This window comes from Typopeltis vanoorti, chromosome 11 (assembly GCF_054136105.1).
Source record: "Typopeltis vanoorti isolate ZY-2024b chromosome 11, IOZ_Tvanoo_1.0, whole genome shotgun sequence".
In the NCBI taxonomy this organism is placed as follows: Eukaryota; Metazoa; Arthropoda; class Arachnida; order Uropygi; family Thelyphonidae; genus Typopeltis; species Typopeltis vanoorti.
In genome coordinates this window covers 35,728,303-35,746,777 of record NC_143559.1, presented here as the reverse complement: position 1 = coordinate 35,746,777, position 18,475 = coordinate 35,728,303, and the positions used below count along the sequence as shown (strand labels likewise).

Below are 18,475 nucleotides of genomic sequence, written 5' to 3'. Positions count from 1 at the left end.
CCTTTTTGTAAAAAAATATATATATATTCTTTAGAGTATCGGGATCTTGTTTTCGAATTATTTATGCTCATGTTTTCTGTATTCTAGTCTTTCCATTGCCAAAATGTACTCATCAGAATGAATTATAAATATTACTGCAAATGAAAAAAAAAAAATCTTATTACAATTAAGTATTACTCGGCTATTCATCTCAAAGTTATAGAAGTGAAAAAGAAAGTACTACAGGAAGTTACTGACTACTCTTATTGCAATAATCATTAGAACCAAAATTCGACCTACCTGCTATAGTTCCATCTCTTGTCGAATATTATCACTTCTCCAAATTCAGAATAAAGCGTGTTTTTAATATTGAAAGTCAGATCCCCAGGTGATTAAGGCACAAATATAACAAAGTGGTGAGCGGTTTAAAATATCCTAGGCACTGTTTCAAGTTGCGTCATAAACCCGATTTCGACAGTTTATTTCTCGACTGCTTTATCTGCATCATCTAAGGGGGAAAAAAGTAATATCTCATTTTAAAAAAATAACAATAAATAAATAAATAAATAAACATCTCGTTATGAGAACAAAGTGTTCAGTTTGTCCTGGTTAGCAGAATGTTAGCATATCCGCTCTCCGGTCAACAGACTGCGGATTCGAATAATAAGCTGTCCCTTTAAGCTGTACGCGTGTACGCACTCACATCGGTCAAAAAGGAACGCACATGCAAAAGTTTTGCTTCCGGAATTTCTAATTTAAAGTCTATAATTTTTGAAGTTACTATAAAAGAATTATATAATAAATAATATTTATCAATTATTTTATTTTGTAATTTCTCCAATGTCTCCACTCCAATATTATTCTAATCCATTCCAACTTAATACACTACAAAGAGGCATATTTGTTTATACAGTGCCTACTGTACAATCACTTGAAATCGTGCAAACGGTGATTGGTTTTTGTAGCTAAGCGGATTTAACCGAATTAGTGTTCGCAGTTTTACTGGTTATAGCTAGACGTAAAAAGGTAAATATAAGCATTTAGATTGCTCTTATAGAAATATTTATCAAACCTACACAGTCTTTTAATAAAGATGTCACCCATTTTAGGCGTATCAAATTAAAAGTTTGTAACTTGTGACTTTCGCTACTTTCAGCACAGGATACCGCACACATTTTGTCTGAAACTGGAAACTTGGACACAAAATATTCTTCATGGACACATAGGTCGGTAAAAATTAGAGGGCACATTGTTTTGCGAATTTTCTTTAGGTAGGAGATGAATTTGATTGCTCAGTGTGATATCATCGTCCTACTTATTAGAGAAAAAGATCCATGTTTGTCTCTAAACCATGTAAAAAAATAAATTTATTTACGTGAGAATTTATATTATCGGGCCTCTGAGAATATAAATTCTCCTTTGAAGTTGGAACTATACCATAACACTTTGTTTATTCCAATAATGTTTTTATAACCCGCGCAGAATTTGACAGCCCTCAATATTCAAACTCACTTTCACTGAATTTCTCCTCTTTATGTAACTTATGCATTGCAAGTCATAAACACAACTTTTTTTTTAAATATGTCAAACCACTGAAGTTGATAATAAAGTGAAACATTTTAACAAACCACAATAATATTTAGCATCGGCGATTTTTTTTTTTTTTTTTTGAAATATGCTAAAAATATTGAGAAGGGAGAATGCCATTATCTGTCCGTATAAAACTAGTGCTGAACCTCCCATCTTTGGCCAATACCCACATTTTTAAATACTGTTTTTTTTATTGTTCAATAATAAAAAATATATGATGTTTGGTCATTACGAGTATGATGTAGTTTTGTATAATGTAGTTGTTGTATCTGTATTTATTAATAAAGTAGTGTCGTATTGTGATTAAGGCTTGTTATGCTATGTCGTTATAGTCACTGTGCAAGCCTAAATATATATTATACTAGGGGATGCGCCCCCTGACACTCTCTCTCTCGTGCCAACTGATTCCAGTTCTTTGCGGGGTTTGTACGTTCTGTGGTGTCAGAAAGCGTTAGAATAGGTGAAGAGCCAGTGTAAAGATGAGCTAGTCTTAATCCCTACCCGAGTTATTGGGGCCACAATTTCATACAATTAGATTATTGTTCTTTTATTTCTCAAAATCTGTGTTTTATTTTTGATATTACTCTGAATTTCTCTAGAGATGTGGATATTTTGACATTGATATTTCTTTCCATAACGTTACCAATCACTAACACGGGGATATAGACCAATAATTATTAATTTCATCGATATTTCCGTTTTTTTTTTGTTTTGTTTTTTAATCACGGAGATATCACAGCTGTTTTTAGGATAACAATATTCTGCATTGCTGGAAAAATGGGTTTAGTAGTTTGAGTATGAGTGTGATGATGATGATGATGATGATGATGATGATGATTTTAATGTAACAGCAATTTATTATTTATTGAAGACATCACATGCCATACTGAGAAAACTTTAAGCAGCGTTACTACAGTCTGTTACAAGTTCAGCAAAAATAATAATTTACAGTTACAGTTGAACGGTAAATCAATCATACTTTTACTTCATTTTTTTTCTTTTTCTTTTTTTTTTACCATATAGACAAAATACTGGGCACATTCATTCATATTTTTACAACAATAATTTTTAAAAATCACAATAATAATAATATTTTATTGTTTGTGATATAACCATGGGCGTCCGCAGAAAATTTTCCGGGGGAGGCAAAGCTTGGAGACAAATAATTACATCAATAAATTTTTATTAATTATTTGATTTTTTGGGTTTTTTTTTCCACAAGTATATCCCGGGGAGGAGGACAAGTGCCCCGTTTCCCCCCCCCCCCTCTGCGGATGCCCATGGATATAACTTATAAAAATTTCTTGGCAAGTTTAATTTAATATTACAGCGATAAAGGAATTATGCATACTGAGAAGGTATAATCCCACCGCCTTTAAAGCTAGAATACGCTTTTAAGAAGAGAAGTGGATTGACATTTACCTTTTATATTTTGATGGACATGAGAAATAGTGTTTGCCTTTAATCTCCTAAGCAGTTCTTTAACGGTTTTCACTCTTGGTGGAATATACGATTGCTAATGGTCAGGGCTTGGGAAAAAAAAAAAAAAAACACTCGACTACTCATTCATGACGGGTAAAAATTTTTAGTTAACGAGTAAAAGAAAGAAAAAAAAAGAATTCAGAAGATCAGTTACAGTTTAATCGTCAATTTTATTTGGGTAATGCCGATTTTATTACGTTTCTTATGCCATAGGTAATTTTCGTATTTTTATCTTACGTATCGCGCCTGGCGATCATTACGGTTTTATCGATTATCGCCGATAATGGAATACGACCAATAAAGAGAAAAGAATATGCAAGCATCGTTTATCTTTTAGAGAGCGCACAGGCGTATCGCTAGTGGTAACTACCTAATGACGACACGGTAACTTAAACTACTGTATATATGCGCGGCAGGCATCGGTATAATTAGCTTATTTCGCACCCAGCGATAACAGTTGATAACAGTTCAAAGGCTGAGAAAGAAGTATTATAGGTTTTATATATATATTTTTTCCCCTCCAAAATATACAATTTCTTTATATAGATTCTAAAAATATAACTTAATTTATTAGTATTATTATTATTTCAAAGCTAATCAGAATTCAGGAAATCCATTTTAATGCAGTTAATATGTGTAAAGACAAATAAAGGTTTTATTTTTTTGAGAGTTTATATGAAGTTTTTGGATATTTTATCTTCAAAATTTTTAACGGTACAGAAATTGTTTGACTTTTTTTTTTTCATAAAAGTAATTCAAGATTATGTGTCATAAATAAATAATAGACATACACAATTGATAAAACGTTTTTTTATCAATTTATCAATCCAGGTTTTACAGACTGAATTAAAAACACACTTTCCCCCAATACTGCTAGTTACACAGAATAAAAATTAGCCATAGCATAAACAAAAGCTAATAAATTCACCAAGTTTGGATTTAATACAGAACTGTAATATATTTGGTGACTGGTACTCATCGTAAGCCGACACCTAACTAGTGAGATATTTGCCTAACTGGTGAGTCAACACAAAAGTTTTCAAGTCATGCTAATTCAGATGGTGTTGCTACAACTTTGAATACTTTGCGTTTTATTATTTGGTGATAATAATCATTCCTAACTGCACCGTTAGATAAATACGAAAATATATAGGAATTATATCACGGGGAAAAAAAAAACTTCGAAGCATTTCCTATGGTTTCTATTAGTCATAAAAAAATATTTTATACTATAGCCCCCTCTCCAGTGCACAAAAGAAATTCGGGCTCTGCCATGTTGCTATAATTACAGTATATCATCGATACTCGATTTTTATTGTTCCTGGACACATACTTCGATAATTCTCAATGGACTGTTGCAAGCTTTCTTTGTTGACTTCGATTAGAAGGATTTCACTTCGTTTAACTCTCATGTATGTTTGTGACCATTTATAATGACCAGCTCTAAACTAAAACAGTGCAGTAGGTTACTCTTTCATTCAAACATTAAAACAAGCGAGATTTTTCCCTTGAAAAAATACAAACCCTCGTTAAAAGAGACGCACATTTTTTTTTCCCCTTACGAAAACTATCATGCAGCTTTGTCATTTGAGAACAATGACTCACTCCTTCATTGTGCTTTGTTACAGGCAAACTGAGAAAGACATTACTATGAAATTACTACTACAAATAAGGTTGCTGAAGAAAAGAAGTAGTATTTAGAGTTTTTGCTGTGACCTGATCTACTTCATGAATCTGATATAAAATAAATAGCCGGAATACTGACCTTTACACGTTACATACAAGTCTAAAAAATTACACTTAATAAAGATATATAGGAAATTTTGAATGGATACTAAGAAAATCGACAATGTCCAGAGAAGATTCAGTGTGTTTAAACGTTGGGTTATAGGAGTTACATTAGTTCGATTCAATTCTGTAATTATATATACAAATGAGAAAAACGGAGCAAGAAAAAATAAGACGACTAGGGGAAACTCCTTAAGTCAATGCTTATTGTTGGAAATTTGATAAAAGCAAATAACACCTGGGCCATACCTGTTCTGAGATATTCAGCAGGCATTGTTGAATGGACCCAGCTAGAGATTGAAGATTTAAACCGAAAAACTCGAAAATTAATGACAATGCACCATGCTCTCAATCCTCGCAGTGACATTGATAGGCCCTAACTATCACGCAAAAATGGAGGTAGAGGATTATTACAAATAAAGCAAGTTATTGAAGAAGAAAAACGAAATTTAAATGATTATCTGCAGCAAACAAGAGAAATATTTCTAATTGAGGTAAGGAAAGAGGGTTCATTTAAACCCATGGAGACAAAATTGGAATATAAAACCAACCAAGTAAAAGTGAGAACTGAAAGATGAAACAATAAGGCATTACATGGAAAATACCTTCACAGCATAGAGGACAGCGCTGACAGCAACTTGACCTGGCAATGGTTGAGAAATAGAGCACTAAAGAAAGAAACAGAATCGGTAATTTTTGCAGCACAAGAACAGGCCATTAAAACCAACGTTATGAAGACAAAAATACAAAAAATTCAAGAAGATAGTAAATGTAGATTGCGCAAAGAAAAGGAGGAAATGGTAGACCACATTATAAGTGGGTGCAGCAAAATCGCACAAATTGAGTACCGTAAAAGGCACGATAACGTAGCTAAGATAATTCACTGGCATTTATGTAAAAAGTATGGGTTTAAAGTATCTAAAGACTATTGGAAGCATAAAGTTCACCAGAGAGTGGTTGAGAATGAAAAAGCTAAAAGACTCTGGGATTTCAAAACCCAGACTGACAAAAGCTTGGAATGTAATACACCCGATATCACAGTGGTTGAAAAAAGTGAAAACAAGGATGTTCAGTTTATCGAAATATCAGTACCAGGAGATAGTCGGATTGACGACTAAGAAACTGAAAAAATTACAAAGTATCGCGATTTGGAAGTCGAAGTTGAACGAATCTGGCAAAAGAAAACGAAAGTTGTTCCCATAATAATAGGTGTTTTAGGCGCCATCCCTAAAACATTGAAAAAAAAAAAAAAACATCTAGAAACACTCGAGTTAGATGGATTAAAAATTGGGCAGCTGCAAAAGGCCGCTTTGTTCGGCACAGCATTCATATTCAGAAAGTATTTCCACAACTCATAGGCCCTTGGATAGAGCTCGAATTAGTGGAATATAATCAGTCTTTTACCTAAGACTGAGGAAGAAAATCAAGCTTGGATGATTATTATATATACAAATGAGAAAAACGGAGCAAGAAAGAATGTTAAAATCTATGAGTTCGAATGCGCGCAAGTCGCCCTATGAGCAATCAATCTCATGTTATGTATGCAAAGATTAAGTCAGAATAAAAAAACGAATTAGTATGTAATAATTCACCTCTAATCAATTGCTTTATTATTTCTCAGCAACTCACTAGTCTTTCTTGGGCTGTGCGGTATCTCAGGTTGTGCGACTCATTTCTTTCCAGATGTCCCGGTTTTACTCCTTCCATAAAACGCGTCATATTGTTTTGACGACATGCACATTTTGATGGCAACGTTACACGAAAGATTAACTGGGCAGAGAGAAGGAAGTCGACAAATCGTTGAGATCGTGGCATTCTTCCAAATACATACATATGACTGAGGAAGTTGGATTTTTTATAAGCATTATAGTTTATTTCTGCGTTATAATAAAATAATATTCATTGTAGGATGAATATTATTTTAGCAGATATATTGTAGCAGATATCGAAAATAACTGCTTAAATTTCATGTAATGTAAAAGATTTAATCACAAACAAATGTTACTTCAACATTTAACTTCAAAATTTTTTTGAACTTAAAAACTGAAACTTGGGAAGCATTTCTTTCAGCTCAGAAAACTGAAAGGAATGCTGCCTCAGTTCAGTTTTGAAAGTAAGAAAAAGTTTAAATTAAATAAAATTTTAAACTTAAAGAATCATAATAGTTCTTTGATATGAAAGATATATAAGAGAGAGAGAGAGAGAAAGAGAGAGACTTCTGTTATTCATTTATTTGTAATCTAGTTCGTTTTTTTTTTTTTTTTTTGTGAAATGCGAAGATGTAATATAGTAATGTAAACACATTTATTACGGTCGCATTCCTGCAATACTTTTTTGTCACATACTCTCCATATTTTTAAGCCATGCTTTCCTCTGTTATTCTTGAAATGATGGCCTATTGCGATATATCAATGTCTACTGATTTATTTTTCCTGCTTGACTTCTTTAACTTTGACTGACTATGACTGATCTTACTGATTAACTTATGTTATGAAAGACTAATAACAATAATCTTCCACAGACAGTAAATGCAGGGCCGCGCCAACCCGAGGGTGCACCGCACCCGGGCGACAACATTGATAAGGCGGCATTTTATGTAGCTAATATCTAATTTGGATTATATAATTCAGCATTAGGGGCGACCGATAAAAGTTTGCACCCGGGCAGCAAATACCCTTGGCGTGCCCCTGAGTAAATGGTCATACTTGGCTTCATGGTAGCATAATTAATGATACGACAGGATGGTTGACCTTATATATACATAGCTCATGTTTGTCAACTGTGTGTATTCTCTTAGTAAATAAGACGTAATAATACTGCCTATTGGTTTGTCTTTTGGGTTGAAAAGACTGAATGTCGAGAAGACAACATTGCAACCTCCATATGAAACCAGCTAATTCACCTTTGGGTTGAAAAGTTCGTAAAAGGTTCTTTGAGTCCTGGCAGAGATTCGAACCAAAAGACATCGTTGTCCATTGGTTCGAATCTTAATCCTTTAGTGTTTCCAACCAAAGGCACAGACATCGTTGCTATAATTAATCTACAAAGGCTCTTAATAATTATTGTTGTTGATGATGCTGGTAATATATACTGATGAAATAACTGTTGTTCCAACATCACGATTTATGTAATGAACAGATCATGCACCTTTTCGCATAACAATGTACTCAATTTATATATGGAAATAAAGTATTGCCGTAATTAAAATAATAATATTATTGTTATCATCGATTCTATTTTATTAATATATCTTAATGTATCTTTGATTATTTTTCTTATTTAATAAATTTAATTAAAATTATAGATTACAAATCGAATTAGAAGACTTAGACATCAAAGTATTGTTGAAACTCATCTTCATTATTTGGAATATGTTGATCAGCATATAAAATTCGCACAACAAAAGAGGCCTCATCAACTGAAGATCCAATGCATACACAGCTTAAGCTGTAAGTTGATGAGTAATTCAGAAAATCATATCACTTTACCTACTTCTACAAAAAAAAAAAACACTATTATTTCATCCGTCAATTAAAAATGGCATAGCAATATAGAATACAGTGATAGTACTGTATAAAGTAACATATTTTTGGGGGGGGGGGGTAGAAATACCAGTACTATCACAATCCAGTACTCAAACCAGAAGCCAGCACTCATACCAGAACATACAAAAAAATTACAAAAAATGTGAATTAGTTTCTGTATTTCATGAAAATGTACAGAAACCGCCTGGCTGCCAAAGTGGATAATATACCAGCTTTCCAACCAACAGGTTGTGGGTTCGAATATCACCATGGACATGGATGTTTGCAAAATACTGCTCTGAACGACCTTGTGTAGTCCCTTGAGTTTTATAAGATTTGTTTAAACATAGAGAGAGAACAGGCACACTAAATATCACCCAATTAATAATACATTAGTGTTTCTTTTATAGAAAATTATATAAGAAGTTGTACATAAACATCACCGATATTAACAAATACAGCAGTTGCCATTCGACAATTCTGTGCATACGTTTATTGTTGTGCACGAATAGTTAAAGTAGTAAGCCATTGCTGTGCACCAATCAGAAAGATTTTGAATGTGAATTCTGCCTCACAGAAGTTGTAAACCTCCAGTACATTAACACTATAGTGCAGACAAGCATCAGATAATCTGAAAAAATGCTAAATAAATAAACTAAATATGCTGTTCTAGGCCATCACTTTATGTTTAGATGATTGCAAATTAATATATTTTGTAGATTCTAAGATTTTTTTTTCTTTCTGTTTCATAGTAGCAACTCTGTAAGATTTCCGAAGCAATCGCCAATAATCGATGCCTCTCTTTTGTGATCGTCCTGGGATGGCTGTTGTCAGTGCTGGTCTTGAGGCAGCTGTATCATTGATCTGCGGCACTCTGTGTCTCTGACATGCTCTTCGATGCTGTGTCATATTCATTCTATTCTCTAAGATTGTAATTATTATAATCCATAATTTGATGAAGAAAATGAACAATGCTTTGATTTTATACGCCTAGAAGACTTTAGCTAATCTGATAACAGTAAATCAATGGGGGGGGGGGATATGTTCTCTAATTTCTTTATGTTTAGTTGTGCCACGAGTCTATTGATCAGAGTGAAGTCTTGGCGGTACGTTTGTCATATCCATTATGTATGGAGGATGAAGGTATCAATAAGCAATTGAAATTATTTAGCTAACTCATCCTGATCATTTGTAAGATGACAATCAGGGGCTCCGAAAGCTGAAATGCCGTTAAAATGAGATAGTTTAACTATAAACGTCTTTCAACAGATTTGTCTAGTTTTATATAAAGGAAAGGAAGTTAATACATTTGTCTCTAGTTTAGCTGTAAATTTTATGTTGTGAAGGTAGTGGTTGAAGTAACATAAGAAATCTTTAAGGGAAAACCATGTTTAAGAATACGTCATCAATAAATCTTTTCTATAATACGAGTTTGAGCGGACATGTTTTAGCGGTTACTCTTCAAATACACTTACTCCATTTAGATAGTAGTAAGAATTGGAAATACGAGTACTATGACTCCTCGTTCCCAGTCTTCAGTTCTTTTTGATATATAGTATTTTCATATCGGAGGCATCTTGATGTTATGCAATGTTTTAATTTGGCGCCATGATTGTTTTTATAGTTTATCCCTTGACAACTTTATAAGATCTTCGGTTATTTTGGAAAATAAGCTTACCATCAAAGCTCGCCATTATGCTTTGCTCTTCGTGATGGATGTTGCTAACTCTAGTATTCAAAGATTTTTATAAACTATTTTGTCAGCCAGTCAGATATTTTAGCAGCCTTGCTAAATCCTTCAACAATTTATAAGTCAGGAGCTTAATCCCTTCCATGAGTGGCGCCATGATTGATCTCTGTATATGGAATTTTAGGAATTCCATATACAGAGATCCAAGAGCTAATCAGCCGTCTCTTAATACATTCATATCTTATTTTGTTGGAGTTTTGTTATATGGGGCTAATTATTTAAAAGTCATCGATTCCTCAGCTTATAAATTGTCGAAACATTTAACGAGCCTAATAAAAATTCCATAAACTGTTTTCCATGTCGAAATTCTTAATTCTATGTAGAACTTTTTATTTTCTATGTACATCTTGATTGGCCGAGTGGACAACGCATCGGCCAATCAACAGGTTGTGGGTTCGAATCCCGCAGTACAAAAAGATATTTGTGAATGTCTTGTAGGCGACAGATGGATTTCATTATCCAGTATGATCTTTCTTAATGGAAGCTTGAAAAAGTTCCATGTTTGAGCTCTAAAGAAGTTTCCGGATTGTTTGACCCGTAACCTATTCACAGTATTAATGTCATATACCTATGTTAAGAACATTGTGTGAGTGTACGCGCAGGCGCGCTCGGATGCTAATACTAAGTAGATTTCTCGATTTCCTAAAGAAAAAAAAAAAGTGTAACTTTGAAGAGTTTGTTTCAGGATATTGATTTTGAAGAAACCAACATATCGATGTAGAAACTGTTTCTTCTATGACCGTTCCTTCTCTTAACTTGAAAGAATGTCGAAAACTAATTCAGTCGCACGCACACACAAAGTGGCAGAAGCTGATGCGTCTCTCTTTTCTTATCAACGTCACTGACATCTCTTTGCGTGTTACGAAATGGACTTACTGAAAGGTGAACAACACGCTGGATGTCAATTTATCTCTGACAGAAGAGCATACACGACGTTGCTTTTACACTGAGGGCATAAAACAGGTCTTAAATCACCTTGATAACATAACGCTTTCCTGCGTAGATTAAATTGCTGCAAAATACTGTTGACAGTGGCAGGCCACAAATAAAGGCCTGTTTTTTCTGATAATTTCCATTACACCAGATTATGTGTGTGTTTGTGACTTTTTTTTCTTGTTCATGTGAATCATTAATATCGAAGGAACTTGTAAAAAAACTAGTGCTGCTAATCTATTAATCTATTTTTTTATGTGGCTCCCGCCCACGAAAGGTTTTTGTGAACCTGCAGCACATTCATAATGGGGGGGAGGGGAGGAGTACATTTTTTTTGCTTATTTTATTAATTATATATTTTTTTGTATTTTTTTTATATAGTCCAGAAATCCGCCTCTAGAGATCCAACATGGATCTCATGAAGCCACACTTTTTCAACTTTCTCAAAATTGACGCGATTAGTTTCGAATTTCCATAAAGAAAACAGAAAATATTAATAAAAATAGGGATATAAACTTTACATAATATATGTGTGTGGTATAAAGCTCGATTTATAGCAGATATATATTACTACATTAAAATAAATTACTAACGTCGCAAGGCATTACTACATCATCCACATCTGAATAGATCAGATGGACTTCGATCCCATTGTAATATTACTTAATGCTCCTAATCAGTATTAATTTTTTCGTTCACATTTACACTAAACCTTGCTAGGACTATAGTTGTTTAGATAATGCTACTCTACCCTACTTAAACTCGTGACACTATATTTCATTTTTAAACCTTCTGTCATTTACGATAGTGCTTATTGTTCCATCTCTTAAATCAATTATATCGAAAATGCTCATGAAATATGCTTACTTTTAAGTAATACGTATTTAATTTTCATTGAAATGTCAACTTAGGTTTTATTAAAAGAAAGAAATTTTAGTTATTCAAAGATGCACTATGCATGATAACATTGTTGAACTTGAGTACGTAATCACTCAGTAGCTGAATAACAGCCTCAAAAGTTTTAATGAAGGTTTGCATTGAGATGGCTAGGACTGAGCTTAATTTCTCAACATTCCGATGTCATTCTTTTAATCTTATAAGAGCATCCGTGTGAGGTTCTGCTTCGTCTTATGTAGACTGGTCGTCGTTCGGGTCTGCAAAGAGAGCTCGTTCGGTTGGATTTGTAATGGAACTGATTCTATTAATATCTCTGACGTGTGTCCTACTATACGTTGTTCTATTATTATTATTATTATTATTATTATTATTATTATTATTATTATTATTATTATTTTATTTATTTATTTATTTTATTTATTTTTATTTTTTTATTTTTTTTTTGCTATGATATGTTATAGTACGGACAATGATTTACTCGTAGTATGGTGCATAACAATTATACCCAAGACCGTCAATACCTGGATATTTTAGGAGTGTTTTGGCTCCTTGGGTTACAGCAAAGATTGTGGTTTGGTTAGTTGTGTGAATATAATTCTGATTTCGAAATTCCTAAGAATGTTTGCTAACTTGTAATGAAGCGGAAGTTGACATACAGGTGAGAGAAGCATATATCCTTTTATCTCAATAGTTTCGAGGCATAGTTGAAGATAAACAAAATTCGGACAGTTCTTTCATCGTTGTCATTCTTTTGAAAACATATTTTGGAACGTATTTATTATAAAAGCAAACCAATGCTAGGTGGCATTTAGATGAGGAAACATGGTTCGAATCATGGTTGGATGTAAAGACAAATTTAAAGATATAGTAGACAAAGGCGAATTATTCATTCATACAGAGATGTGAGGGTCTTCCTCCATCTGAACTGGCCAAAAAACACCTACTATCAATAGATACTGCACGTATTAAACTGCTAATACCGACCAAATTAACAGCTACTTTTGTTACACTGCTATCATCACTCGCAGTGAAAGCAGTATATAATATACCATATCTTACATCGTCAAAAATCACTCAGAAAAGCATTCAGTTTCAATGATTCATGAGCATTCTAAGAAATTACTGAAACTGGCTTCGTTAGTGGAACTACTGATTTTTTTTTCGCAATACAAAACTTGTAAGCAATTAACCGTAGCTATTATCATCGGTTTATATTTCATGCATGTCACATAGAGTGTGTCACAAAGATTCCAAAGAAAATATGGCTTTCGATACTTGGAATTCTTCCAGGTGTCGCCCAACACACAACATCTGACAAACAATACGTGTTCACGCATTTCCTGTCTTCTTTAAAACGAGGACGCAGAAAACCAGAGGACACTAGACTGAGTCCCACGCCTCTTTTAACGGTAGGATGAAGGTCAAGCGCCTACCTTTTGTGGGCATTTTTTTTTTTTTTTTAGGCTCGATTACAGAGAAGAGAACAGAATGTAGACTAACAATCTCACGCACACTTCCTTTCAGTTTGTTTCACTACACAGGGAATGTGTGGTCGGTAATTCGACCATACTGGTGAGTCATGCATATGCTGAATAGCAGTATAGTGTATAACAAATTAAAATGAATCATTATAATATCATTCAATTTCGATATGCAAACTCATTGGTATATTCAGTTACAACTATTACTGTCACAGATATTAAACTGCCAGCAGGCTGTATTCTAGATTACAGATTATTCCACCTACTGTAAATACAGCCGCTTGCTTTAAACCCTTAAAAGTACCGTATTAAATGTTTATGATACGTAGTAGAAGGTTAAACAAGGGGTCATATAATACTGTAGAGAGACGAGCTACGTACAAAAGGAAAAACATTCAAAATGGAAATAATGCTTCGATTTCCTGAAGCCATTTTACACCGCTATATGTATGGTGAATCCATATAATCAGTTTGGTCCATGTGTGTGTGTGTGTGTGTGTGTGTGCGTGTGAAAAGTCAGAATACGCACTGTATTATCGGATGTATTTTGAATATGAAAATGCCAGAAGTATCGACTGAAGTAGCTGGTAGAGAGCATCAAGAATCTTTCAGACTCTCTCAAATATGCCAACTTAGCAGTTCATCGTTATTTACCGCTACAAATTAATCTTTTACCGTCAAAGTCAACAGATGCTAGTATTGTGAAAATATAGAAAACGTATGCAGAAATCCCAAAAACGATCTGTGGGAATTAAAGATTGAATCGGTGGTAACTTCAGAAGATAGCAACCTATACCTCAAACACGTACCTACAAACTGAAATCAACGTAATTGGTGTTTGGAGCTGCATGACACCAATTTACATCGTACAGCCGGTTTCAAGTGGTGTGCTGCGTGCGCATCGCATTTGGATTTTCACAAATATCTACTGACTGGCTGTTCTCCTGGGACATGTAGTCAGCGGAGCGACCATATTCATTTGTCTAATTCAGCAAGGCAATCTATTCAGTCAAAGTTAAGTAAACAGTTATCCCAATTAAACAGTTATGCGGTTTCACATTTACAATTTAGAGAGAGAGAGGGAGAGAGAGTTCCTAACTTGTCCTCGTGTTAAAATCATATAAATTAATTTATAAGGGATTGTAGAAAAATCCCTTATATTGCAGGATTGCAGGACAATGATCATATAAATATATTTATGCTCATTCCACACACGAAAATTTGTGAACCTGTTGTGCATTATGCCATCCTTGGACTAATAAAGATTAGATAATCCTCACTCAGCTATTGAGAGGTAATCATGAAACTTTCTTCAAGCTTCATTAAGCAGAGTAAGCAGCGCAAAGTAAAAATGAAGTAAAATTTTAATAAACACCACTATTAAAAGTATCTCTTACCCTTTTAATTTATGATGAAATAGGTCTAATGAAAGACTACTGAAACTAGTATTTTGCTTCTTTGTATAAAAGGCTGGATTAGCTATAAACAAATAAGATGTGGGTATATATACACTCCAAAATGCAGATCAAGTTAAAATATAAGCCATATTGTAGCATAAAATGAATGTAAATGCAATTAATTTATTAACCTGGGATAGATCGTCTAAAAAAATCAGAATATGTCCTTTTCGTAACAAGTCACATGATATAAAACGAGGAAGAGGTTGCTTGAGTTCGGCTGGGTCGAAATTACGGCCAAAGCGTGTTATTCTACTATGTTAATTACATGTCTTTATCTGGCCGTTATGCCTGTTTCGCGGAATGAAAACCGAAATTCCAGGAGGAAAGAAACGCCCTATGTAACCTGTGTAAGATTAAAGAAGGAGGAAGAGGAGGAAATTATGCTTAAAAGAAATTATTATCTTCGATTACGTCAATTCATCGGAGAATATACATGGTTGTTTAATAATTTATGTGTGACGCTATAGCTTGGCAGAATCTATCAATATCCCATCGTTTTTTTTTTTTTTTTTTATTCAGCTTTTCCTAAAAGAATGCTAGCGATGATCTTTTACAAAGTAAAAAGGCCAACGAGAAATCCCAACAGTTTTGACAATGTTATAACAGCATCGAAAACACAATGCTTTCAGAAAATCAATAGTAAAAGAAAACGCAAATATACAATCTTTCTGGAGCTCGTGTAGTATAAGTGAGCTTGCTTGACATCAAGGCCAAAGCAACTATAGATATGAAGCCATTGTCTGATAATTGCATGTATTTACACAATTAGCGGATGATACAATGGTGAATTTTTTTATTCAGCAAAACAAGACAATCTACCTGTTTGGTGGGATGAAGAGACATAGTGTCCGAGATTGAAAACTTTGTTGCTTCTGTATGACTTTGTTTGATCTGAATTATGACTGACACAACTAAGGCTATGAGACTCTTAATTGCAAGTGTTCTGCCTGTTTCTATGAGGCTAGGGTATTGTGTCTTAATTGCAAATGTTCTGGCTTATATGCCTGTTTCAATGGGATGAAAATCACACATTATCGCCACTATCATTCATCATCTATATGGATCATGTTAGAAGGAAAGTGCCATTAACCTGATATCAGAAATAGAAATATTAATCCGAGCTCTTTCCTTTATGCAGATGACGTTGTACTGATAAATAAATCAAGTGCAAGTTTGCAGTATTCCCTAGCTAAACTGATTAATGTTATAAGTTTGGTGAAAATCAGTAATAAAGACAGTGAAAATAGGTAGGAATATTGAAAACATCAAATATCAATTGCATCTAGAATGAAAAACCTATAGAACAAAAAAAACATTTCAGCTATTTAGGCACAATTTTTAGTAAAAAAAAAAAAAGGCAAATTTAAAATTAAATATGAAAATAGAAATTAGCAAAGCTCGTATGGTAGGAAATAATCTAACTACACTTACATGAAATAGGGAAGAAATTAGTCAAAACACTAAACTAGCCGTATACAAGGCAGGATTCAATGCAATTTTTAACTTATGGATCTGAGAGCTGGGTTAGAAATAAAACATTTCATCAAAAACTAGAGACTACAAATATCAGACTTCTGAGAAAGATTAAGGGAATGAACAGATGACATCAGTGGCAGACACTGGCCTCATAGCTAACTCATTCGGAAATGAGTTAGCAGAGTTAATCTCAGGAGGTATAGTCACTTAAACAGAATCCTGCCTGCTAACATCGAAAAGGTTAGCAGGCAGGAAAAAGATCCAAAGGACTTCCAAAGGACTGATAAGTAAAAGTAACCTTAAAAGATAGACGTATAAATCTGATAATATTGAGAGCCTTGACAGATAACAGATTAATCTGGTGTAAAATTATCGATAGGAAGTTAGTAATGATATAGCTTTTCTCATGTAGTACTATCATAATATCCTGTACAGGTTCCATGAAAATTCATTGAAAACCGTTCATCGAAAGGCGGTTTACTAAATGGCAATTCGTCGAACGACAATTCATCGAAAAAGCAATTCTTCGAATGAGCAATTAAGCGAACAACAATATAACGAATGGCAATTAATCGAAAAAGCAATTTATCGAATAAACAATTCACCGATAATTTCGATTAATTCTTTCATAATTCATCGAAAGATGAATTTTCTTGAAAACTATTGTTTTAAAGTGTTCGGTAAGAATACCTAACGTCACCCAAGATGTAGACAACATATGTAGGTGGTCATTGAGATGTTATAATTATTTTATTGTTTTTTACAACATTATTCTGTATGCGTACTTGCTACTTCATTGTGTAGAATTGTAGATAGTGATTTATCTCTGACAAAAAAAAAGTTCGTTCTACCTAATTTTTTTCACGACAACAATGATCAGATTGAAATCAAAACTGGAAAATTTTAATACAGATCTTAACTATATAATTTCATCCAGCTAGAACGGAATCATTAATATCGTTTTGAGACTTCTTTACCAAAATGTTCTAATGAAAGTGATCCTGATCAATCTAAATAAATCCACAGAGATTTGTGCGTTTTACAAATGCTGTGGTTTGGATGTATTCCACTAAGTCATAGAGTTACTGCAATATAAAATTTCGACATGTTGTCCCTTTGTAGCCCCCGAATATAGTTGAACTGAAAACTGGAACAGTTCGACAAATTTTTGTAATAAGTTCAAATACCAAATCGGAGTAAAATTCTTCCCATATAATTGTTGTGTGTATGTATATAACTGGTGTGCGTATGTGTGTATTAGTCACATACTAATGCTACTAATTGCTATTAATAATAATAATGGAGCCTTCATAATTCAATCGGTATAAACGAAGTCCTTTAGTTAGAAAGACCTGAGTTCGAATCCCGTGCATGACTCAAAGAATTTTCATTCCTCCTCTTCAGCTGAAGGTGAGTTATCCAATCCCATATGAAGATGACAGGGTTTTACTCCCGGAAACCGGTCCGCATGAACACACACATCTACGGACATAAAACACTTAGCCGATGAGAAAGACAATGGGAAACTATCTTGTTCTCTAATTATTCCCTAGTAAAATAGCATTGCTATCCAACCAACCATTCGGTTTAGGAAAGCGGAAGATATGGGGATAATGGATAATAATTATAATAATAATTAAAATTTTTTTACGTAATCTTTTCCATATTGTGTAAAATACACAAAATACACGGAACGCATATACTGATTGAAAGGAATATCTCTCAAAAAAAAAAAAAAATGCCACATGCGTCTATAACATATCATCAGTTGCATCAGTCTTGGGACTGGTAGCTCAGCAGCAATTTCCTCCATTCCGCTCTGTCATTGGCTTTTTTCTTAACCTCCTGGTAACTCCTCAAACCCGTGCTGTCTTTGACTTGGTCAAGAAAGCTTTTCCTTGGTCTGCTCTTCTTCTTTCCCCCTCTATTTTGACTTCAGTTATTCTTTTCACCAGTCCATCATGTCGAAGTATATGTCCAAACCACCTATCCCTTCTAATTTTGATCGATTTTATTAGAGTTCTTGTTTCGTTTATCCTATAACATATATAAATAGAATATCATGCTAAGCTTCAATTACATCACAATTAATCCAATTAAAATTGCTGTTCTTTT

General features: G+C 33.7%; 1 long non-coding RNA gene across 1 annotated transcript in view; it reads right to left on the bottom strand.

Moving 5' to 3' along the window:
* Positions 1 to 342: 342 nt before the first annotated feature.
* LOC150101441 (uncharacterized) overlaps positions 343 to 18,475 on the bottom strand; it is a 97,690-nt gene continuing 79,557 nt past the window's right edge. Inside the window, exon 3 of the long non-coding RNA XR_016549022.1 lies at positions 343 to 487. This is a non-coding gene — a long non-coding RNA (uncharacterized LOC150101441). The remainder of the gene's footprint in view (positions 488 to 18,475) is intronic.